The 25,912-nt window shown below is 42.8% G+C and overlaps 1 protein-coding gene across 6 annotated transcripts in view; it reads left to right on the plus strand.

Moving 5' to 3' along the window:
- The window catches only part of Clvs1 (clavesin 1), a 294,395-nt gene that overhangs the window by 72,798 nt on the left and 195,685 nt on the right, over positions 1-25,912 (plus strand). The window contains exon 1 of one of the 6 annotated variants that reach the window (NM_001108969.1): positions 25,699-25,855. The exons of 4 other annotated variants lie outside the window; for them this stretch is intronic. The gene's annotated coding sequence lies outside the window, so the exon portion shown is untranslated. Of the gene's footprint in view, positions 1-25,698; positions 25,856-25,912 lie in introns of those variants that run through there. One more of the 6 variants, XM_017593530.3, reaches the window with a different exon arrangement.

Genomic DNA, 25,912 nt, shown 5'->3' on the forward strand with positions numbered 1-25,912 from the left:
ATTCTGTTCACTGTGATTCAGGAATCTGTCTCAGGACCGTGTATGAAAAGGCCATTAATTAGATCTTTATTGATGGAGTGATCAGATGGAAAGGCTGTCCTTCACAGACAGGCATGGGATGACTTAACCCAATGGAGTCTCGATGGCAGCAGCTACAGGACTGGATGGGCATTGTAACTCTGCCAAAATTAGATATGGTTAATTAGTCTGTCCACAATTCTTAAAGACAGCATGCAGAAGTGTTTTAAATGTTTTGACAAATAGCAGGGACTCCTCACTAATTTACCGATCGGCGACATTGTGACCAGCCCTATGTTAGCAGCCAACATAGGTTAACGTGGGGTGAGCAAAGAGTGTGGGAAGTACCTGTTCTCAATGCTCACTTAGGAAACTGCCCTGCTATGTCACTGTCTGCTTAGATTACATTAAATACACTTTGGCTCCGTCTCCCCCACATTGTTACCGGATGGGCTTACTTATTTCAGGTGAAATTAGCTCTATTTGCCCAAGTCTAAATCTCCTTGATAGTTATTGATAACGCCATTTATCTGCCCTGATGAATCACTTAACCAAGGACATACTTAATTCTCGAGACTCTCTCCTCTTGGTTTTTTTTTTCCCCCTTTCTACTCTTCTGTCGTAATCAAACTCTGATTAGTGGGCTCATTGCTTCACGAACCTGGATGTCTTGACACAGGTAACACGTTTGAGATGTTTCGTCAAAGCAGAGAATTTGCTATTTCCCTTTATCACCATGCTGCAGTCGGTTTTCAAGCCTCAAGAGTTTAGCCTCATTTATGCGTCATAACAAAGACTGTACAGTCATACATTAATTTCCAAGTTCGGATGACTCAAAACACGTATCTTTAGTCCAGATTGAGTTGCTTGAAATGTGGTCTCCCTCTCTTTAATGGATTAACCTCTGCAGTCTCCTGCATCTTCATAATTAATATCTCAGTCTCTCTATTTCTTCAAGGATAAACGGGCCTGTCAGACGTTAGTCCGCCGTCATTGAGCAATGCATAAAGACTGACGTATGGCTTGGTTCTGTGGTGATGCAGTGAGTTAATGACGTTTTCACGCATGCCTAATTTGCAATCAGGTGATACCTCAGATCCTGAGAGATCAAAGCCAAAAAGTAAAGCTTATAAAATTATTAGAAATGGAGGGGGAAGAAAAGCCTCATCTAACCTGGAGAGGACAAGCGTATGGCCTCCAGGCTCGGTCCACTCTACAGAGAGCTTGCTCTTCTGTTTTGATTTGGGGTGTCTTTAGGAAATGCAATGGAGTACTAGTTTATTATGCTCCACCAACACCACACACACACACACACACACACACACACACACACACATACACACAGACACACATATACATACAGGCACACATACACACAGAGACACACACAGAGACACATACACACACACTCACACACACATACACACACAGACACACACATACACACACAGAGACACACACAGACACACACACACATACACACATACACACATACACACACAGAGACACACACAGACACACACACACATACACACATACACACATACTCATATACACAGACACACATACACACACTCACACAAAGACACACACACAGACACACACACACACACACACTCTCGCACACACAGAGACACACACACAGACACACATACACACACACTCACACACACACAGACACATACAGACACACACATGGACACATACACTCAGACACACACATACAGACACACAGACGGTCACACACACTCAGACACACACATATACACACACAGACACACACACATACACAATACACTCACAACACACACACTCACAGACACACACACACACACACACACACACACACACAATTGCCTCATTGCCTGGCACCTTAAAGGCACTGGAATCTGAATCTTTGTTATCAGTCTAGGGAATGAGGAAGTGATGACATCAAGGTGACTGATAGGTGATAGGAGTTTGACCTTCATGTTGAAAGTTCCTTGACCGTCAGAGGTGACATCTGCATATATGAGAAGGCATTTCACACACAGTCTGGTTTTACATCCTGAGCCCTTCCCACAGTTGGGTTCATCAGGATAGTTTAAAGTCAGAGTGAACTAAGAATCTGGGCCACTAATACAGTACTGGTACTACAAAGGGATTTTAGAGGAACAGCCAACAGAAAGGTAGCACTTCCTCCTCATTCAGAGGTAGACTCAGATGCAGCTGAGGTGGAAGCTGCATCTTGAGTCGTGTGTCCAATCCCTCTTATGGGCTGATGTAGTGCTCATTTGCGCAATGATGGGAAAACCAATAATTACTAATTAAATTTGGCATTTCTTCTTGCAACAGTAAGATCACAGCTTCCAAGTAGATCTCTGTAAGACACTTGCTTTCAAAGTGCCATCAGTTGCTAAAAGGAGCATCCCACCAAATTAAAACAAGTAAAATCCTTGTGTGCTGGTGGAGAAATTATTTTCCTAGTCGTCGTGTTACTTATCAATTATTCCCTTATTTCAATGTATACTTCCATTTAAAAAGGTTGTTCTGGGAATGGGGAGATCACTCACTTGGTAATTTTGCCTTACAAGCCTGTTTCCCAGCAGTCACATAAGATTTCTAAGGGTTATGGTGTGCCTTTAATAATCCCAGCTCTGGGGAGGCAGAGACAAGATCACTGGAGGTGGGGGAGGAGAGGCGGTGGGATCACTGGTCAGACAATCTGGCTTAATTGATGAATCCCAGGCTAATGGGAGGATGAGGCTCAACAGAGCAGATGGTATTCTTGAGAATGACAAATGAGGGTGCTCTCCAACCTCTACATGTGCGTGCGCGTGCGCGTGCACGTGCACGCACACACACACACACACACACACACACACACACACACAATCTCCACCAGTCATGCTCAGTGCCTCCCTTCCCTCACCCCAGAGGCACACACATAGGAACACACACACACACACACACACACACACACACACACACAATCTCCACCAGTCATGCTCAGTGCCTCCCTTCCCTCACCCCAGAGGCACACACATAGGAACACACACACACACACACACACACACACACACACACACAATTAAAAAGATCATTTGCTTTGACATAAGAGGCTGCGACGTTTCTAAATCCGTGTTGCCATTAATGTGGTCAACCAAAAGCTATCCTGAATCTTGAAAATTAAAAGGGAACAGAGAAGTTTGCACTGGGAGCTACTAGATTCTTTGAACTTTCTGATTCAGAGCGAAACGCCATTAAGGAAACGATGCTTCCGTGGCCTCAGCTTTGGAACACACCATTAGCAAGCAGCAGGGAAGGTGGCCACAGGATGAAGGACAAAGTGCAGCCCGATAATTAGAAATGCTCTCCCATTAGTTTTGACCCTAACAGGTGGCTTCAATCACATTAGTTTACACTCCATTTCCAGTCTCTTTGCTTCCCTTCTTATTTCTTAGCTACTGTGCAATCGATGAACTTAGAATTAAGTGTCTTCTCATTATTTTGTTTTCTCTTCTACAAGGTGATCCTAAAGTGCCCCAGCAGGAGATGCGTATGGGTTAGGAAGATTGCCCAAGAAACCCTTGTGTTTATGCAGTGTGAGTCTGTGTTTCTGGTGGTGTCCCCTGGTTTGTTTTGACATCTTCATTAAGCTAGACTCAGTGTTTAAACCTCCTCTGTACACCATGGCTTTCCCTTACACCTGTAGTCAGCACTTTCTGGTTGCCTTGCAGTTATTTTCTCACTTATTCAGTTCCTTCATTTGACTCTCTGTGCCTCGGGGACGAAGGATTACATCTCCATCAGTTTTATGTTCTTAACACGTAATGCAGTACGTGTTAGATTATTGGAAGAAGAAAGAAAGAAATGACTTAATAAAACCTCGCAAGCTGATTGTCCGTGAAGAGTCCTATGTTTAAAATCTCCAAGTGTTAGTTAACATACTAAGATAGAAAAGGTAGATTTGAATCAGAGAGGATGATTTATGCAGGGGCTGGTACCTCCAGGGAAGGGAAACAGACTCCAGGCCTGTGGCGTGGTGTGAGAGAGCAGAGAGTATACCGTAGTGCTCTTTGTCGAGTGCCCTCCTTATTCTGTGCCTTGCTCATCACCCTTTCTCATTGGGTCTGGGGTGATCTGTTCGATTTACCCTTCAGAGCTGCCCTTTTCTGTGTCATTATAACACCACCAAAAGAAATGTAAGTCTCCTTTCTCAGTCCCAGGTTGCTCTATTATTTGCTGTTTAGGTCTGTCTCTGTTGACATCTTTCTCACCCCACCCCAATCTGTTTCTCATTCTCTGTCCCTCTATTTCCCCCCTCCCCGTCCCCAAACCCTGTCATGAGTTAATTCTAAGCACAGCTTTAAAATCGGATACTTGGGCACGGGAAGACTTGAGTGCATTTTTCTTCTGAGATGTTACTGTCCCCAGGGATACGTCCAACTGGAATTTGAATCTTTCTTTCATGTTTTGAGGACCCAGCATATAAGAATTTTCTGTCTAAATGGTTTCCAGATCTGTGTTCAGAGCTTGCATGGAGTTCTTTCCAAGGTCTTGATGACAGTGTCTTTGTGCTGATGGTTAGAGGTGAACTTTGATGTTTTCCTGTGTGGATCGCTCACATGCTGCCGCGTGCACCCTTTAAAGTTACTACGGACCACGACTTCTGTCGAGGGGAAAAATAACTGCTTACATTTTAAAGGTTGGCTTTATTTTTAGTTTTGAGTGTTGGGTGTACCACTGTGAATACAAGTATGCTGGTACCTGTGGGGGCCAGAGGTACTGAACTCCCTGAAGCTGGACTTGCACACCGTTGGGAGCTGCCCATGTGGTACTAAGTCCTGCTGAAAAGTATGTTCTGTTAACGTCTGAGTTGTCTTTCCAGAATAAACATAAATGTTTAGAAGGAAGTAGGTCCATTTAGCAAAACGACAGTAGAAAGTTCTTCCAAATGATAAATGAGGTATCTAGTCATTGAGTTTTTATCAGTTTTACAGTACCAGGCATACATTTCCGGTTGAGAAACAAGTCTCAAGTCCGAAAAATACATGGTTGTTTGCATCCACAACACTAATGTAGCGATTGCCCCAGGGAGCACACATTGGAAATCCTTCCCCCCGCCCCCGTCTCTTTTTATAAAAATCATGACATCTACTAAATAAAATAAGAGAGATAATGTGGTGAATACAGGAAATACTCCTTGTGAGCAAACAAGAAATGCTTTTTCATATTAGCTGCTTCCATTTTTGTCTCCTGATTCCTGCTTGAGTTCCTGCCCTGACTTTCCTCAGTAGTGGACTGTGACCTATAAGATGTAATAAACCCAGTTCTCTCTCCACCCACCGCTAATGACTAATTTGTTTCCCCTTCAGAAGGAGATCTACGAATCCTCCCTTGGTCTCTCCCTATCAGCTAGTTTCTTTGTGTCTGGGGATTATAGCATGGTTGTCCTGGACTTTATGGTTAATGTCCACATATAAGTGAGCACATGTGTGTCTTTCCTGGTCTGGATTACCTCACTTACAATTTTATTCTCAAGCTCCATCCATTGGCCTGCAACTTTCATGATTGCCTTGTTTTTATAGCTGAAGAGTATTCCATTGTGTAAATGTACCACATTTTCTTTATCCATTCTTCTGTTGAGGGGTATCTAGGTTGTTTCTAATTTCTGGCTATTATGAATAAAGCTGCTATGAACATAGTGGAGCAAGTGTTTTTGTAGTACAGTGGGGCATCTTTTGGGTATATTGTCCAGTAGTGGTATAGCTGGGTCTTGGGGTAGAACTTTCCCAAATTTCTGAGAAACTGCCAAATTGATTTCTGAATTGGTTGTACTTGTTTGCACTCACACCAGCGATGGAGGAGTGTTCCCCTTGTTCTACATCCTTGCTAGCATGTCCTGTCCTTTGAGGTTTTGGTCTTAGCTGTAAGATGGACCCTCAGGGTCATTTTGATTTGCATTTCCCTGATGACTAAGGATGTTGAATATTTCTTTAAGTGCTTCTAGGTCATTTGAGATTCCTCTGTTGAGAATCCTCTGGTTAGCTCTGTATTTCATTTTTTAGTCAGGTTACTTGGTCTGTAGTCTAATTTTTGAGTTCTTTATATATTTTGGATATTAGTCCTCTGTTGGAAGTAGGAGAGGGGACAAAGAGGAGAAAGGGGATAGGGATCAGAGGTCCAGAAATGAGAATGGAAATCTGTGGGACCAACTGGAGGCCTGGGATAGGGGAGGCTTCAGGGAGTTTATGGGGGTGAGATCCCTGTAAGAGGGGATAAAGAGACTGAAGTGGCCACTTCCTATAGCCAAATAGGACTTCTGGTGGAAGAAGGGGGGACATAAACCCACCCACAAAACCTTCAACCCCAAATTTTTCCTACTTACAAGATGGACGAAGACTAAGAAGAGAGTAAGGGAACAGACAACTGATGATTACTCAACTTGAGACCCATCCCACATGAGAGAGCCAATCCTTGACACTATTAATGATGCACTTCTATGCTTGAAGATAGGAGCCTAGCATAACTGTCTCCTGAGGGGCTCAATCCAGCAGCAGATGGAAACAGAGACAGAGAGCCGCAACCAAAGATCAGGCAGAGCTTGGGGAGTCTTGTGGAAGAGAGGGGGATAGAAGTGAGTGAGCTGGAGGGGTCAAGGACACCACAAGAAGACCTACTGTGTCAACTACACTGGGCCCAGAGTGGGAGCTCACAGAGACTAAACCACCAACCAAACATATAGAGGCTGAACCTAAGCCCCGCCCCCCACATTTGTACGGATGTGCAGCCTGGTCTTTATGTGGGTCCCCTAACAACTCTCTCTGACTCTGTTGCCTGCCACAGGATCCTCTTCCCCTACCGGACATCCTGTTTGAGCCTCAGCGTGAGAGGATGTGAACTAGTCCTGTTGATACTAGATATCCCACTGTGGAGTGGTACCCAAGGGAGGTACCCTTTCTCTGAGAAGGGGAGGGGGTAATGGGTGGAGGCATTTGTGAAGGTGGGACTGGGAGGAGATAAGGGAGTGGATCTGCAGTTGGGATGTAAAATGAATAAAAATAAATTATATTTTAAAAAGATGCAATAAACCTCTTCTCTTCTAATTTCTTTTTTGTCTGTGCTTTATCACAGCAAATGCAAGCAAACTGTTTACCAGTCTTAGATTGCTAGGAAATCTTTAGGTTCACGTGCCTCTAAAATTTCAAACAATTCTTGTTTTAGGATAAGTCTTTGTTTTTTTTTGTAATTTCTTTTTTAAAAACTTTTTATTGATTCTTTGTGAGTTTCACACCATGAACCTCAATTCCACTCATCTCCCTGTCCCTCCATATCTGCCCTCAACCCTGGTAACCTCCCCAACAAAAAATATCAAAAATTAAAAAGAGAAAAATAAATAAAAATCTAAAGCATCTTACCATGGACGCTGAAGTGTGTCATGGTGTGTCCCAAATCAGACTCTTCTGTCTGAACATCCTCACTGCAAGTGTTTATTTCAGTGAGTCATCGGTCTGCTTCAAGGCCTCTGGCTTCTGCTGCATCATCAACACTGGATCCTCACCAAGACTCCTCTCGCTTACACTGTTGTTGTCCTGTGTCATGGAGACCTTGAAGCTTCGGATCTATTGGACTGGCCCCTTCATAGCTCCAACAGTTCTGAGATGGGGTAGATGTTGGGTTGAGCCAACTCCTGGGTGGTAGCTGAGTTGGTCAGCACCCCAACTCCCCACACCACCAGGGCCAGCTCTCTAGCACACCCAAGTATAGGAGCCATCATGAAATGGGGCCAGCTCCTTGCTCTCATGCCCTTGGGCAGGCTCTATGGCTGACTGAAAGGTAATCAAGGGGTAGAGCCTTCTCTCCACAATGCTGCAGCCTGTTCAGTGCAGGGCCATCTCTTCACAGTCCTTGGTCATCAACCTGGTCTTAACAGCAGCCCCTAGCAGTGACATCTGCATGGCCTTTGGTGGTAACATGGGTCACAGACGTTGACACAGCCTGCTGCTACATGGTCATGGGTTCAGTTATGACCCAGGGTGGCAGCATGGACCAGGACTTCACTACAGCCCGAGGCGGCACAACAGTCTATTCAAATCAGACTGTTCCTCACCACCCTCCAGTCTCCAGTTCTGCCTTTCTTCACAGTGCACAAACCTTTCCAATCCTTTCTCTCCCATCTCTGCACAGCATACTTGCACATCATAGGCGGTGCTATGAATTAGAAAGGTTTGCGAACTCTGTAGGACACGTGGGCTTCTGGTGCCTATTGCCAGGAGGCAGGCTTCAAAGGATTCTTAACTTTAAAAAAACTCTCTCTCTCTCTCTCTCTCTGTGTGTGTGTGTGTGTGTGTGTGTGTGTGTGTGTGTGTGTGTGTGTGTGTGTAAGAGGTGTCAGAGAGCCCACAGAAGACAGGGTGGTAGATGGCTGTAAGGAAACAGTATCTTCTGGACACAGTAGGGCAGCTGTACATACAAACTTCTAGCAGTTGTGACAGCACACACAGAGGCTGTGCAAGTCCAAGGCAGACTTCTAGATGGCGACTCCAGACCACCAGTATGGAGAAGGAGGTTGGTCATGGAATTTTACCCCTTGTCATAAAGCTATTGTTGACTTACAGTTTCTGAAAGAGGAAGTGTCAGTTTCTTTTTCCCCAGGAGTGTAGCCCTTAGTAAGTGACCTGCAAGCCCTGGAGAGACAAGGATGTTTGGGCACACATTTGTGTTGATGGATTATTTTCAAGGGACACAAATTCAGGTGGATGGGGAAGTGGGGTTGACCTGGGAAGAGTTGTAAGGAGCAGGTGACTATGATCAAAACACACCGCACAAAGTTCTCGAAGAACTAAGAAAATTATTTTTAAAACCCTCACAAATGTAAAAATGTTTTATACTTTTTTTTGGTGGGCATTATTATTATATTATTTCCCTGTTTCCCAAGCAGGTGTTTGGAAATTTTCCGATTTACAGTGAAGCTGTTGGATACAACTTTCCAGGTTCTCTGGTGATGTCAGTAACAGCAGTTCATTTGTTCATAGTTGGTGCTAGTTGCCATAAGAGTTAAAATGTGTGTGTGCGTGAGTATGTATATGTAGCACACATGCACTACATGTTATCCTTTTCCTTTCAGCGAGGATGTATACATGCATGTGTACATATATATATATATACACATACAATACACACAGATACATGTTATATGTACAAACATAAAGTACACACATATTCATATTATACATACACACATAAAGTACATACATATATGCATATTATAGATACACTCATAAACAAAGGATATACATGTTATAGGTACATTCATACAAAACAAGATATACATATTATACATATGTGTACAATATACACATATTACATATACATGCATAAAACACACAAATATACACGTTTATTCCAGGACAAAAGAACCTTGGAATCATCTTCCTCCAGCACTCTTTCAGTTTAGGAGAACCCCACAGAAGTTGTCTCTTTCTTGAAAAATGTTCTCGTCTTGAAGCCACTAAGGATAACTTTACTCTGGAACATGAACTAACTAACCGTCTCTTACCCAGTTCCATGATTCAGGGTCCTTCTGGGTCCTCTGGGTCAGGTTGATGCTGAACACTCAAGCACTAACAGCCTCAGTTTGGTACAGAGACCACAATAGTGAGGCAACATGTTCAGTGACAGGAGCTGCAGCCTCTGTGTAGGGTTAGGTCCCATATATGACTGACAGATGCACTGACTATGGTGGGCCAAGTGAACTGTAGCTCTAGAGTCCAGATATTGGGGCCACATCCCTGTAGACTTATCTAGCATCTGGAGTGTGTTATGTGTTCAAGATATGTTATGCTTGAAGAAACCTGATGTGTTTCCCAGTACTTTGCCCTCCTAACAACGTAATTCTCCTTCTACGTCAATGTGGAGAACTCTTGTTTCAGAGCTGGCCCCTCTGCTACATCTCAGTTTTACCTTTCACATGGCAGGAGATCAAGGCTACTCTGCCTAGGGGGCCTTTTCCTCCCTTCACAAGTCTTCAGGCAACCCTCCCCTGCCATCTCTGTATTTTCTGTTTTGCCTCCTTTCTCTGCTCCCAGTGACTGTGTCTCTTTGTTTCTAACGGTCTTTTAGGGTAATGACTTGCAAATGACCAATTTAGCAACAAAACTCTTTTAGATGCTGAAACGATCTGCAGGAAAAATTCTACAAGATTGGAATAATAATATTCAAATTTTGCAGAAACCAGAACTTGCAGTGGCTAGAATCAGTTAAAGCTAATTTGTGCCTTAATTTCCCAAGCCAGAACTCTTAAATCCCTGCTATGTTACCCACTGAGCACTCTAGAAGGCTGGAAGTTTGTAAATTTAACATAGATCATAAGAACATGAATCTGAAATATTGACTCAATAAGATGTGCATTTAAGTTTGATGTCCTGTAAATTATTCACTCATAAATGTATGCATAGAATATACCCACATATAGTATAATGATTTTTAAACCTGTAAGATATGTTGCCCAGGTTCAGGATCTCAGAAATCTTCGTGGTAATATTGATGTGAAACTTAGAAACGATCCTAATAATTTAAACTTAATTATTTAGTATAAAATTTCAACTTAATTTCTGGATCTGGAATGGTAGCTCAGTGGATAAAAACACCTGTTACACAAGCATGAGAATCTGAGTTCAAATCTCCAGTACCTATGGAAAACCTTGGGACCAGCCTCAGTGGTATGTGGAGAGGAGGTAGAAGGATCTGTCAGGCTTGCCGGCCACCATGCTAGCTCCAGGTTCAGTGAGACACCATGTGTCAAGCGAACAAGGCTGAGGGTAGCAGAGAAGTACACCTGGCATCTTCCTCTGGCCTCTGGGTATGTGCAATTTACTCCAATCTATGCATATACCACACACACACACACACACACACACGCACACACACACACACACACACACACACACACACACACACACACGATAAGGAATAGGAAAAATCTGGCATGACAATATTTCTTTATGGAGATACAGGCTTATTATTTAAAAGACGAACTTGGGAAGGGGGTGGGGGAGATGTTGGGAGGTGGGGAAAATGGAATAAGGGACAGAGAATACACATGGCCAAGATACATTGTATGCATGTATGAAATTTCTGTAAGGAATCTACCTGAACAAAATATGACTTCAAATTATAAATATTTTATTTTGTATATGATAAAATCAGCATAAACATTTTCTATTTGTGTTATCTATCACATTATTCAAGGTATGAAACAAAAAGTTTAATCGAGGCTTGTAAGCAACAAGCCTAAAAGCCATAGTTTCCATAGTTTGTCTTCTATATTAAATAGACCTTTCCTCTGGGATCAATTTGATCATTCATTTTAGATTAGACTATTGGCTTATACTGCAATTGAAAGTGAACATGTTAGGAATGTTAAATATCTACACTAAAATATGGCAACAAAGTAGTTTTTAAGAAACCCAGGTATAAACTAGGTAAGATGGATGAAGCAAAGAAGTGCAGGCCGACAGGAACCGGATGTAGATCTCTCCTGAGAGACACACCCAGAATACAGCAAATACAGAGGCGAATGCCAGCAGCAAACCACTGAACTGAGAACAGGACCCCCGTTGAAGGAATCAGAGAAAGAACTGGAAGAGCTTGAAGGGGCTCGAGGCCCCTTATGAACAACAATGCCAAGCAACCAGAGCTTCCTATACATGGACTGACCCTGGACTCTGACCTCATAGGTAGCAATGAATATCCTAGTAAGAGCACCAGTGGAAGGGGAAGCCCTGGGTCCTGCTAAGACTGAACCCCCAGTGAACGTGATTGTTGGAGGGAGGGCGGTAATGGGGGGAGGATGGGGAGGGGAAGCCCATCTAGAAGGGGAGGGGAAAGGGTTAGGGGGATGTTGGCCTGGAAACCGGGAAGGGGAATAACAATAGAAATGTAAATAAGAAATACTCAAGTTAATAAAGAAAAAAAAATTTAAAAAAAAAACGAAACCCAGGTATTGTTTTCAGCCAACTCCCCTAATTTTAAATGTAACAGCTCAAAAGGAGAAGGATGAATTCTTAGAGAACCTCTATATTACAGTTCAACACAGTCAGTTACTTATTAGTCCACACACATACATTTTCATAGCTATTCCCTCTGAAGAACATTACAATTCACTTGAGAAATGCAGGTACTCTTCAGATCTGGGTTCTGTAAGACAGGGTCTTCAAATGGCTGCCATCGAACAGATTTGCCGCATTTGTTTCCTGTAGATTCTTCCTCTTGAGCAGAATCAACAGCAATCATGGTTGGTTTTTTCGTTTGTTGGTTTTTTAAATGTCCAAAAAGTCCTAAGGAAACCTGGGCCTGGTAGTACAGGTTTGAAAGGCCAAGGCAGAGGATGCTAAGTTCAAAGTCTGTGAAAGACCCAGTCTCAAATTTTAAAAGTTAACAGAAGCAGGGAGTGGGAGCTCGGACTACATTCAGTGGTAGAGTGCACATACATTCTTGGTTCAAGCCTCAGTATAAGAGAGGAGGAGAAGGATAGGAGGTGGACCTCAAGATCTCTTATTAGTCCTGAGTTATGCTGACAAGCTACATCAACTGGTGAGCTGAGGAAGAAGGAGGAGGGTGGATTGAAGGTGTGCTGTTTATAACCTAGTAGGTAAGGGGGCGTTGTGAGCTTAACTACGGCTCCTTCCAACCATATGCTGCATCACTGTTCCCCAATGTAAGAGTGAGAACAAAAGTCGTTACAGGGTCCGTAGACAACCAGATCTCAGGAGCAAGAGACGGAGTAGTCAGAGCTCAGTGGTGTAGTGCTTGCTTACCTAGAACAAGATCAGAGGCCCTTGCTTCAGTTCTGAACACAAAAAGACGATCACAGAAGATGGGACTGAGCTGAATTTTTCTACTTTTCCAAGAGCCCTGATTGCTTAGTTCTGCTGGGAGTGGTATACTCCAATAGTCACAGATATCAGGGTTTGGTGGGTAACCACTGTGATTCTAGGTTCTGTGTCCCAAGGCTTGGAAATGGACAGAGACACAAGGACAGTAGCAGGAGCAAAGAGAAACACTTCCAAGTTCAATTACAGTGCTGGACAGAGGATGGGAGCTTTTCTGTCCATGGCGTTGGTTTCGTGGCGCTCTGCTCAGGTAGGTGTTCCTGAGCATGCTGTATCGTTACACAGCTCTAATACTCTGCCATGCATCATGTATTTTCATTGCATCTTAAAGCTCTATTTTCCTTATTGAAGATTTTGCATTTTAGCATTCTAACAAACCACAGGACACCTTCAGACACTGTCATGTCCCTCTGCACCCGTGCCGAGGCTGGCTTCTGTGGAGGGGAGGGGTCTCCTCTTACTCTTTAATAAAGCATTTTTTTCTCATATGCTACTTTGCCGCCTTTGTGTGGTGCTTTCAGGACCTTACCTCCTGCCCTGCTCTCCTGTCTTAGTAAAGCAGAACCATGGTTCAAGAAAACTGGCCTTGGGCAGTCATTGGTTGGCCATTCCCTCAGTCTCCACTCTATCTTTGTCCCTGCACATCTTGTAGGCAGGACACATTTTGGGTCAAAGTTTTTTCGTGTGAGTTTCTGTCCTTATCCCTCCGCTGGGAGTCCTACCTGGCTACAGGAAGTGGCCACTTCAGGCTCCATATCACACATTTCTAGAAGTCTCAGCTAGAGTTACCCCTATAGACTCTCCAGGGTTTCCCCCGCACCCCAGGTATGTCCTAGAGATTGCCCCTCAGTGCTGATCTCCCTTCTCTCTCCCCTCCTTCCTTTGCTGTTCTTTGAGTTTTTGATCTTAGCCATTCTGATGGGTGTGAGGTGGAATCTCAGGTCATTTTGATTTGCATTTCTCTGATGACTAAGGACGCTGAACCCAGCCCACAGGCAAGAACTAATCCCTGACACTATTAATGATACTCTGTTATGCTTGCAAGCAGGAACTTAGCATAACTGTCCTCTGAAAGGCTCTACCCAGGAGCCAATGGAAAGAGTTGCAGAGACTCAGACCGAAACATTAGATGGAGTCTGGATCAAGGGGCTTGAAGAGGACAGGGATTCCACAGGAAGACTAACAGAGTCAACTAAGTCACCCAGACTCTTGGGGGCTTCCAGAGACTGGATCACCAACCAAAGAGCAAGCATGGACTGGTCCTAGGTCCCCTGGACATACATAGCAGATAAGCAGCTTCATCTTCATGTGGGTCCACCAACAACTGAAGCAAGGGCTGTTCCTGAGCCTGTTGCCTGCTTGCCTGTGGATTCTGTGATCTTAAATGGACTTGGACTGCCTTGTCTGGCCTCAGTGGGACAGGATGTGCCTAATCCTGCATTGACTTTATTGGAGCATGGGGGTTGGAGGACTGGGGGCATGGGGAGTGGAGTTAGTGCGGGGTGACATCCAGAGGGGGTCTTCCCCTTCTTGAAAGAAAACAGAAAGGTAGAATGGGGGAGGACATGCGTGAAGGGGAACTGGGAGGATAGGAAGAGCTGATGTTGGTTTGGAAAGTGAATGAATAAATTTAAAACAAAACAAACCACACACACACACACACACACACACACACACACACACACACACACAAAACATCTCAAAGCAGTGGTTATTTTGGCAGCTAGATTTGGCAAATTCCTGTAAAGGAACTTACTCATTGTACGATTATGAAATAGGAGAAAGTACAAGGTGTATTTACATTAAAAAAAAGAATACTGTTCTTGGGAACAAACAGCTATGGATTATGACCCCAGCTGCCAAATTATTGAGGTATGGTACTTAAATTCCATGACTCAGTTTTCCCAAGAAAATTGAAACAATAAAGTATCTGGCTCACGAAACTGCTGTGTGTGTCCGATGTAATAGAGTTTGTAAATTGCTATATAGTTTGTACATAGGAATTGCTGATAAATTTGAGCTGTTACCACTATGTACTGTTTATCTGTTTTTAAAAAAAGCTTCCATTCAATAAATTAAATAAAAATCAGGTCTGTTTCCCATCATCTTAAAAAAACTAAAACATCCCATGATGTAATAATTCCTCTCGAGAATGTACTTTCATTGGGAGTGGTTTCCTGGGAATATAAATTGGAATAGTTGGTTTTTCTTGTGCACGCGCATGCGCGCGCACGTGTGTGTGTGTGTGTGTGTGTGTGTGTGTGTGTGTGTGTGTGTGTGCACTCGTGCCCTCACAATGTTAAATCTGCTTAAAAAAAGTTAGGATTCCCCAGAGCATGTAGGCAAAACCCAGTAAGGGGGGTGGTGCCCACTGTGGTTCCCTGCTCATTTCCTAATCGAAAAGGTAGGCTGTTCTTAAGAGCATCTATTTCCTCAGAGAAAGGCTTGCCTCACAGAAGCAGGTCTTACAGGGAAATCAGAGCCCAGCAAATAAAACAGTTCAGAAAAGTCAGTCAAATGGAGCTGACATATTTTAATATCAGTGACAGAAATACATTTTAAATTAGTGTGAGAAGCTATAGAAAACAGATCCTCGGGACAGTAGATAAATCCCACATTATTCTTACAGTACTCTTCCTAGGTCTGAGAATCTTCTGCTTCCTACTGTTTGTTGAAATGCTCTACTAAAATGAGCAATAGTGGTCCAGGGCGTCTTAGGTCTTTAGAAGATATTTCTTCAAAGGAGTATTGGCTAGGTAGGGCACATGTGTTTGTCACTGTAATTAATTCATCTGGGCTCTCTCAGCTGGAAGAGATTTGAAAGAGGGCTGTCTCCAGTTTTCATGCTCTGTCCTTACTCATGCTGTTAGGGATTACCCGTCTGCTTTCAGGTTACAGAAGTGATGATTTGGGTCTAACAGTGATTGGGCTTCCTACCTTGATGCTTTATGGACACCCAGGACAGAGTAGATTACTTTATTCTTTCTTTCTGTAAAGAATATCTGACCTTCGGCCATTTGATGCTACACCATGATCCTCTGGGTGAGTGTCAGTATATAATGTGTATCATTGATCTATGTTTTCTGCTTCTCCTAAGTGAGTCTGTACTTCCTTTTGAATCTCTCTTGTACATTGAACTACCTTATCTATCTCTGTGTGGTTAAGAAGAATGCGATGATTTATTTTGGACAAGATGATACAAGGAGTGAGTGAGAGTTTTCAAGTATCCATTTCCCCCTTCATGATAGCTTTCACAATGATGTGACTTAGCTCCGAGTTTGACTTTGCAGAGTACAGACTTCCTTTCCCCCCAGCTCTATATTCATTCAAACTAGCAATGAAATTCTAGCCTGAAATAAAGCTTTGTTGGATTAAACTTCTTTTTTTTTTTTTTCGGAGCTGGGGACCGAACCCAGGGCCTTGCGCTTCCTAGGTAAGCGCTCTACCACTGAGCTAAATCCCCAGCCCTGGATTAAACTTCTGATATCCTTGGTGCTACTTACTGTTGTAGCACAGATGCAATCAATGTCTTGAAGATGATTTCTGAAGAAGAAAAGTCATGTACTGTTGATAGTTGCTGGTAACATGTGGTTAGAAGTGAACATGAAAAGCAGGAAGATACGGTAATGGTAAAACACTTCCCCAAAACTGTCACTCGGGGGCTGGAGAGATGACTAAGCAGTAAGGACTGCTTGCTGGGCATAGCCATTTGTAACTTCAGTTCCAAGGATCTGACATCTTCTTGTGACCTCTGGAGAAACCAGGATACAAACATATAATCAGGGAAACACTCACACATTTAAAGAAAAAGAAGAAGAAGAAGAAGAAGAAGAAGAAGAAGAAGAAGAAGAAGAAGAAGAAGAAGAAGAAGAAGAAGAAGAAGAAGAGGAGGAGGAGGAGGAGGAGGAGGAGGAGGAGGAGGAGGAGGAGGAGGAAGAAGAGGAGGAAGAAGAGGAGGAAGAAGAGGAGGAGGAGGAAGAAGAGAGGGGGAGGGGAAGGGGGAGGAGGGGGAAGAAGCAGAGGATTACAAAAAGCTTTTAAAAATCTTTTACATGCAATATGTTAGGAGTAAGAGTGTTTATATAGTTTACACAACATCCTAGCATGTATGTCATATTATTTACTGCACTTTTTAAGACAATAAAGCAAGAAATGACCTGGTATTGCAAAAAGAAATAAGACTACAAGCTTCTAGAAATCTAAAGTTTTGACATATTCTAAAAGCAAATCAACTCATGTTTTCAAAAGAAGAGGTAAATTTAAAAAGCATTTGAAACCTAGCCAATTGCTTGGGCTAGTAAAGTCATGGATCTTGGTAAAGAACTTACAAGCATCACTTTACTAAGCCAGCGTAATCCCTAACTATAGAGTGTTCTTTGTACTCACATCACAAATAAATGTAACCCTCATGTTAAGGACTTTCCACCAGAAACCATCATAGAAAATCACAGCCAATCAAAATCCAGAGCTGTGCAGCCCAGTTCCAGAAGATTCATCTATAAAATACCTTGTACACACAAAGCTTGGGGAATGTTGTAGAAGTAAGGGTGGGAAGACTGTAAGAGCAAGAGAAGCAGGGAGATTTCGGGGAGTCTGTAACTCCTAGCACTGTCAGAAGACTTTATGGCACTCATGAAGTCTTGCTGGCATGACTGCATAAACATGATCTGAACATGGACGACAAGAATAGACACGCCAAAGTGGACGGAGCAAAGAGCATGAGACCTCAATCGCACACAAAAAACTACGGGAAACTAAGTTGCCGAGAGTGGGAAAAATAATCTACCCAAGGGAACAGCACATCAATATCAATGGTCAGCCCTGAAAACATACAGTTAACAATCTACAGACTGAGAAAGTTGTGTGTGTGTGTGTGTGGTGTGTGTGTGTGTGTGTATGAAACGATTTGGAGGGAAACGAGGGAAGGTAAAATGATGCAGTACTACTGTAATATCAAATATAAAATAAAATATTCAAAAAGAAAAAAAACACTTGAGAAAAAGACCCTTGAAACCCCTACCCCCATTTTCCCTAAGAGCCATATTCAAGGTCCATCGATTCTGGCAACTTAAAAACTCCTAGTATGCTAGAGTGTTATGCTAGAGTGTTTTAACAAGATGTGAAATCAATTTAACCTTAAACTTTTTAGTATTATTCTAAAGGAACTAAGTTGCTTTAATAAGCACACGCCTGGAGCATGTGAGAATGTGTCAATCCAGGGACATTCCAGCTGAAACTTGAATGAAATCTGAGTGAAACTTTGGGCCACAGGAGTGTGAGGTCCATCACCCACATCAAAGCTGTTGAGAACTCTTGGACTCCTACATGACCACAGCTTTTGTGGACCAGTCTGTGAATTCAGCTTACCAAATTCTCCAAGAAATACTGAACTGTTGTCTTCAATCATCAGGAAGCCCCTGATAGTGGTTAAGACAGAAGTACTGCTTTCCTTAAGCATCCAGTCTCAGCTTTCTTATTTTTTTAAAATTTGCTGCCTAGCCAGTCTATTGAGGAGATAAATGTTGGAATGTTTAAATATTTAATGGTACGTTTTTCAAGAAAACGCTTATTTACTTGGATGTGTTCATGTTCGCATGAGTATACATGCATTGTATGGTTGCTGAAGCCAGGGAGAGGTATTGAGTGTCTTGGAACGTGCGTTACAGAGGGTAAAGAGTTTGCCTGACATGGGTGCTGAGAACCAAACCCAAGTCCTCTGCCAGAGCAGTGAGTGCTCTTTTTTTTTTTTTTTTCTGTTGTCAAGGTCTCGTTTATTGAGAGGAATGTACAGCATTTAAAGCTCTGAGGCAGGAATAGAAGTGGGAACTGAAGCTTAGGGTGGGGGACTTTGGGAAGTGCCCAAGGATATAAGGTGAATCACTACACTGCAAGATATCCTCCTAACAAAGAGGCAACAGTCTTCCGGGGACATGTTCTTTGAAACATGTTCATTCCTTCTTAGGAATCTGCTCAGGGACATCCGGTGTTTTGCTCAGGCTGAAACATCCTGTCATTGCTCCCAGGGTCTTCCTGGGAGAGGCTCTTAGTTCAACAATCTCAAGTCTGTATGGCAGTCATTTCAAGGTTAAACCTCTGTGGCCATGCAGCCCAGAGTCAAGTAGCCACCTTGAGCTATGCAGTCACAAAGCGGCTAGGCCCAAATCCAATACGGCTCACTGCATCTCCCCCGTTATTCTTTTTTTTTTTTTTTTTTTTTTTTAAAAAGGACCATTAGGTGGAAGTAGTGGTCTGAGATAGATCAGACATGCCTCACAGAGTGCCCAGCTCGGCCATGGCGAGCCACTCTTGCAGTTAGGACTGCACCCCAATGGCTAGGAATGAACTTATGCTGTAACACACCGTTCTGGGCTATACGTGTGTGTTATTGGGGGAGAAACTGGGCAGAGGAGCATTTGACCGGCCCGTACATTTAAACGGGGTGTAGCCACCTCTGTCTTAGGATCGACCTCTTGAACCCCAGCCTTATCTGTCATAGGATCACCTTGTCGCCCCCAAGGCACCATGTCTTAGATTGGTCAAGGGTCAGAGGAAGTTGCCCGTCCCTGAGGATAGCTACATTGGATCATCTTCTCATTCCTCTTACTTGAGCCCAGGGGCGAAAGAGTAGGAGCCAGATGGCATTAATATAAGAGATTGTGGAAATTGAGCCTCTCCCGATAAGTAGTGGGCACCTCATCTGGTTCTCCTCAGCTGCTACCACCAAGGGCCGTAGTCAAGCCGCTCCTGTAATAAAATTTAGAATTCCCAATTGTTAGCAACTACTCCAGAAAGTTCACCCACTGTGCTTGCCTAACAATAGATTGGGGGAGGGTAACTCCAGACACTGCAGACACAATGGCTGCAGCAGTAATGGCTGCTACAATAGCAGCGAAAATGCCAAGGTCTTTCCCAGGACAGTTCAGGATCGGTCATTCTTCTCTGGAACAACCAGCAGGCAATGGAACCATGTCTGAGATCTGCAAAACCAGGGCAGAGTTCCCCAGTCCACAGCAGCTTCCAGCAAGCAGCAGTGCACAGAGGGTCGGAGCACAGGCCGCGGTGGGACAGGACACAATGACTGCAGCAACGCCAGAATTTCTGTGATGACAAAAGATGAGTGGGAATCTTCCATCTTCCTCTAAGGACACAGGAATGACTCCAGGGACCCGAACCAGGAGAGCTGAATCTTCATGTTCCCAGGATCAGCAAGTCTCAGCAACCACCTCTGGCAGCTGGCACACTCTTGTAGCATCCTGTAGAAAAAACACAAAGATTCCCTCTTCCCCATATAAAATATCTGAACAGGATCATGCCAATATGTGGATCTTTCTATTTCACCTAGGCAGAAGTATGCCTAGCTGTAGGGTGCCATAAACTCAGAGTGTTTCTTGGCATCCAAATTTTAAAATTGAAATAAAAGGAGCATATTTTAGCATACAGGGATAACTCCCCTTTTTTATTTACTAAAATATTGTTAAAATATTATTTATTAAGATAAGTCCTTGAGGATTAAATTGAGGACACTGAGCACTTGTATTTATACATTGACTTTTATACCAAATTATTGTCTCCAGCATTATTGTTTTGGATATATAAAGAATGAGATTTTTTGACTAACTGTTCCTATGTAAGGCCTATAATCTGCCTGGTATCATTGTCCTCCCTCCCTCTCCAGCGACGCACGAGCGATGCGGCCTGAAGAGTCCTCAATTCCCGCTGCAGCTATCTTATCTCCGTCGTCCTGTAGTCGGCCTTGCTTCGGGGTCCCTGTTCAGGCGCCACTTGTCCCCGCCAGCGGGGACCCAGTTATTCAGGGTCCCAAAGAGGCTTTCTACCTGTGGGCCAAAATGGGGGTGAAGAGAAAAAGGAGACCAAGCAAGATTCTGTTGTCAAGGTCTCTGCAGTGAGTGCTCTTAACCTTAAGCCATCTCTCTAGCCCCTAACCATGTGACAGCTGGCTATACAGTTCTCCCCAAAGAATATAGTGTTTGCTCTGATCTCAATTCTTCTGCAATTGAAATTCAACTTGGAAACTGGAATTCAGCTGAGGACATTTTACACAATTGCCATTCTATATATGTCTGAGTAGGGTGATAGAAGCCAAAAGACTTTTCCAGACAGTACTGCCATGCTTCCAAGAGGGTAAGTGAACAGCGTGGGAATCTTCTCCCACAAAGCAAGTGTCCTAGCCCTCTGTACAGAACTTCCCTCAAATTCCCCGGTGAGATTTCAGAAAGGAGAACTCAGTGAGAATCAGATGTCCCCATCTTTTCCTTATTGGTTTAAGTGTTTATCATTGCCTACTATGCCACTGTCTGCTACTCTGTGTTTGTCTCCTATGGGAGGGGGTTGGGGATGATTTGTATTTTTAGATTCTACATCTTTAGAGCAGGAAGTTCTACATTTGGACACAGCAGGCATAAGGCAGTCACATAAGATCTAGAGATCTGGGATCGAAAACAGGCATAGGGGTTGAAGGAATCTTTGGAGATGGATTCAGCATGTTCCACATAGTAAGCAAAAAAAAAATTAAGATGTTTTATTCATAGTTATATGAACAAGCTGGTGTGTAAGGTGACTGTCATGAGATACTTTGATGACTGCCAGCATTCCCAGCTCCTTTACATTCAGGCGGGGCCATTGGATTAACTCTGACTACGTGTCGTGTGCAGAAATGGTCTGTGCTGAAGCTCAGGAGCAGGTGCAAAGCGTCACTGCTCCCCAGTGCAATAATCCCTCGAATGGTAGGTACTTAGGTGGTTATGCAGTTAACACCGCCTCCTCTCTTCATCCCTCACCTTCAGTGAGAATAAGAAAGAAGCCATTGTTACGGGAAGCCAGAGGACTAGGGCTGCAGAAATAGTTCTTACTTGTCAATATCTTCTAGGCTATTCTGACTAGTATATAAACGTTGGGACTTCAAATCTGACCTATACACTACATAATAAAAATACCAGCGACAATTTTCATGAGACCATATTGAGATACACGTCACAGAACTATGATCTAGTTAGATAGAATGTTCTCATTTTCGCAATTTGACCTGAGTTCTCATAAGTTCTTTCAGCTCTTAAACATTTAAGCTAGGCAGATGTCCAGAAGCTTGTTGCTTGGCCATTGTAATATCATCCTATTATCTCTTTCATGAACAGCAGAATTCTTCTGGGTACTAATCCATTCTTGCACTTTCAACTTCAATGCATCCTCCATGTGGATAAACCTTTACATGTTGCTTACCAACCCATGTCTAGATCATAATGTACTGTAGCTCATTTGGGGATCAAATACCAAATATCCTGCATATCAGGTATTTATATTATGATTCATAAGAGTAAGGAATTACGGTTACAAGGTAGCGATATAATAATTTTATGATTGGAGCTCACCACAGCATGAGGGTTGAGAACCATTGGGATAGAGAAATGGGAGTTATAAAAAAAATACAGAGGTAGCAAGCAGGGTGTGAAGAGGAGAAGGGGAAGAACACACTGTTGCTGTCATTGTTGGGAAAAAACCCAAGTGCTCACATATATCAAATACATTTGATTTCATTATCAGTGTAATTGACCTGGCTGACACAGACCTATGATTCTAGCACTCAGGAGGCAGAGGAAAAGAATCCTGAGTTCAAAGCTAGCTTTTGGCAGCATAGTAAATTCAAGGATACCCTGGACTACATGCAACTCTGTCTCCCAAACAAACAGAACCAAAACACAAGGCCCCTTTACATTATTTTCAGTAAACCTGAATTTTAAGCTTGCATGTTTAAACTTTAGGATATAAGATTGTACTCCTCTAGTTAGTAGCTTCTGTAGTACCACGCACCCCTCTTAATGAACTATGGGGTTATGGTTTTCCCAATACAAATAGCATCATCATTTATATGATCAGCATATTATGATCTCATGCATCTGATTTTTTCTATCACTTAGAATGTATATAGAACCCAGCTCTGTTATCAATGGTGTCATTCAAATGTCTCGATCAATATTTGTTATCCAAATGGTAACACTGGTCAAGCAAACTGCATCAAAGTACAGGTCAACTTCAAGAAAAACTACTCATTATAGAATTACGCACTTCTGAAATGCCCTTGTCTTGGCTTGCATTTCTCTTAGCAGGGATAGAACCAAGAAAGAAGTGTCTGTGTGTGTGTGTGTGTGTGTGTGTGTGTGTGTGTGTGTGTGTGTGTGTGTGTGTTTGTGTATGTGTGTGTTTGTGTGTATGTGTGTGTGTATGTGTGTGTGTGTATGTATGTATGTGTGTGTGTGTAGGGGAGAACTGGTGTCAATCAATACTACACCTCAGAAGAAGAGAAATTGTACAACATTTTTTAAAATAAATATATAGTCCAGGCTGGCACTCCCCCCGGACCCTTCCATGTTAGATTCCTAATGTATGAGATTTTAAGCCTCTGCTACTACATCCAGCCCACCAAAGTGTTAAAATAGCATAAATCAAGACCGAATGTCTATTATCAAGAAAACACACACACACACACACACACACACACACACACACACAAATGTTAGCAAGGATTGGGAGAAAGAAATATTTTTGCATGCTGGTAGGAATGTAAATTAGTCCAGTTTCTATGAAAACAAACATGGATATCACTCAAAAACCTTATCATAAAACTACCATGTGATCTAGCTTCATCTTTCCCAGAGATATCCCTGGAGGGATCGACGTCAGCGCACCACAGGGACATCCCCTCAGTCACGTCCATTGCACAATAACCAATACATGCAACTGGCTTAGGTTCCCCTTAGGATATGAACAGATATACAGGAAATTATATTATGTTAGCCACACAGAAGAACGAAGCTATGTCATTTGCTGGAAAGTGGATGCAACTGGAAATCACCATATCAAGCAAAGTAAGCCAGGCAAGACAATACGGATATCACATGTTTTTCTCATATGTAGAATTTAACACGATGGAAAGTGAACAACATGAAAGAAGACAGGGACTACGACAGCACAGGATTGGGGGCGGGGAGGAGAGAGGCAGAGAAATGATTAAAGTAAGCATGTGCATGAACCGAGACAGCATAAAGGGAATTAATTAGGGAAAGTGTTTTCCTTGGACACGTTCTCATTTAGTGTCTTTGCATGTGTCTACGATGAGCTGAGCCATGCCTTTGAAGGCATCCCTCTAACTAAGCTTGAGCAATGAAAGTTCAGCATCCCCTGCAGACCATTTTGATGTGCTGAGCCTGTTCAGATCAATTTCCATACAAAATTCATAGCTTCATAAAATACTTTAAATACACATATATGTGTTGTGGGTTATGTCATCCATCCATTTACTCTTGCACCCAGGACATTTATTGAAGTACTGTGAAGTCCCAGGCAGCCTTCCGTGGCTTACAAGCAGCAGTGAACAAAGTGGAGCTCTCCTGTGCCACAGGATATATATATATCTCACATACAGGGAGGGAGGAGGGGAGGGCAGGAGGGAGGGAGGGAGGGAGGGAAGGAGAGAGAGAGAGAGAGAGAGAGAGAGAGAGAGAGAGAGAGAGAACATGTGAGAGCTAGAAGATTATTTAAAAGTCATGATGAACTATATAATAGGAATATTGGAAAGAGACCCATCAACTTTCAGTTTTTAAACGAATGTGGCAAATTTAGGTAAATACATGGAAGAAGATTGAGTCACCTTAGCAGAAAGCACACTTACTTGTTATGTCTTCTACCCAATGCCCCATCCAACGCGAGGAGCAGAGGCTGGGGCTGGATGCTGCATTTGTGTCTTGTCTCCGTCATTTCTATTTTGCAAACATTTCTCTTTCCTTTACTCTTCAGAAATGTAGCTTTTATCCAGAAAACCCTGCAGCCTGTATAAAATTAAGTTTATTGTTTTTGATAATTTCTGTGATCATTAATGAAATTTATATGCGTAAACACACAAATTGCTGAGTTGAATTAGAAGACAGTATATAACATGTACATTTTTTAGAATGTTGAAATACATTCCGAAGGTCTGTAGGAAGGTTACACTTTCTCACTTAGGATATGGGATACTGAGTAGATTTAAATGTTTTTTTTTTAAATCCCAAACCATACATCGTTGCTCTTTTGCTTTTCTCTCTCTGTTTCTCTATCTCTTTCTTCTTTTGGCATGTCTTTGGTACTTTATTAAATTATGTGTTGCTTTTTAGTGGTGAGGTTGACTTTTAAAATGTTTGTTAGTTCTTCAGCAATTTTCCTTTTATTATGAAATAGCTATGCATGAAACACATACTTGCAGTATTTTTTCCAAGTGATAAATTTACATTCACAATCTTCGAGATTAAGAAATATTTTATGCATTCAAATCTGCTGACCTCTCTCCTGTGATTTCTTTTATTATTCTGCTCAGAAAATGTTTCATAGCCCTAGATCTTTAAAAAGATACACATCTCATACTCGTTCTTTAATGTTTTAATTTTCATTGGTGGATTTAACTTACCCGTTATTTTGACAAGATGGAGCCTTAATTTGAGCCTTTTCCGACAGTCCATTTTCTGAATGTCATCTGCTAATAAAAATAATTATTTTTCTATAGGCATATGATGCTTTACCATTTGTCTAGTTTATGTACACCGGACCTGGAACTTGAAATAATCTGCCTGAGAGAATCTGTTTTAAATGTGGAGAGAAATTGTTTCCACTACTTACCCCCCAGTTGTTAAAAGGTTACAACAATCTTTAGTACTGTATTGCCTGAATGGGTGAGACCAACCTGCGGAGGCATTTAGGACCCAGGGGAAAGCCAGGCTTGGTATAGAAGGACAGAGTCTCTGGCGCACACGCCTCCTACCCAAATCACAGCCCAGTGCAGCCCGGGCTCTCATTCACAGCTTTCTAGAGAAATCTGAGATCCAACTGCCAGGGTAGGGGATATCACCCACCCAGTTCAGCCGCGAGGACACCTGCAGAAACACATTCTCAAAGCAAGCCTGGGCGGCGGTGTGAAGGTATTTGTTGCCTTTTTCTTCCTTCTGTGTTCGCAGCGCCTCCCCGCCCGTCCCCGC

This window comes from Rattus norvegicus, chromosome 5, assembly GCF_036323735.1.
Source record: "Rattus norvegicus strain BN/NHsdMcwi chromosome 5, GRCr8, whole genome shotgun sequence".
NCBI lineage: Eukaryota > Metazoa > Chordata > Mammalia > Rodentia > Muridae > Rattus > Rattus norvegicus.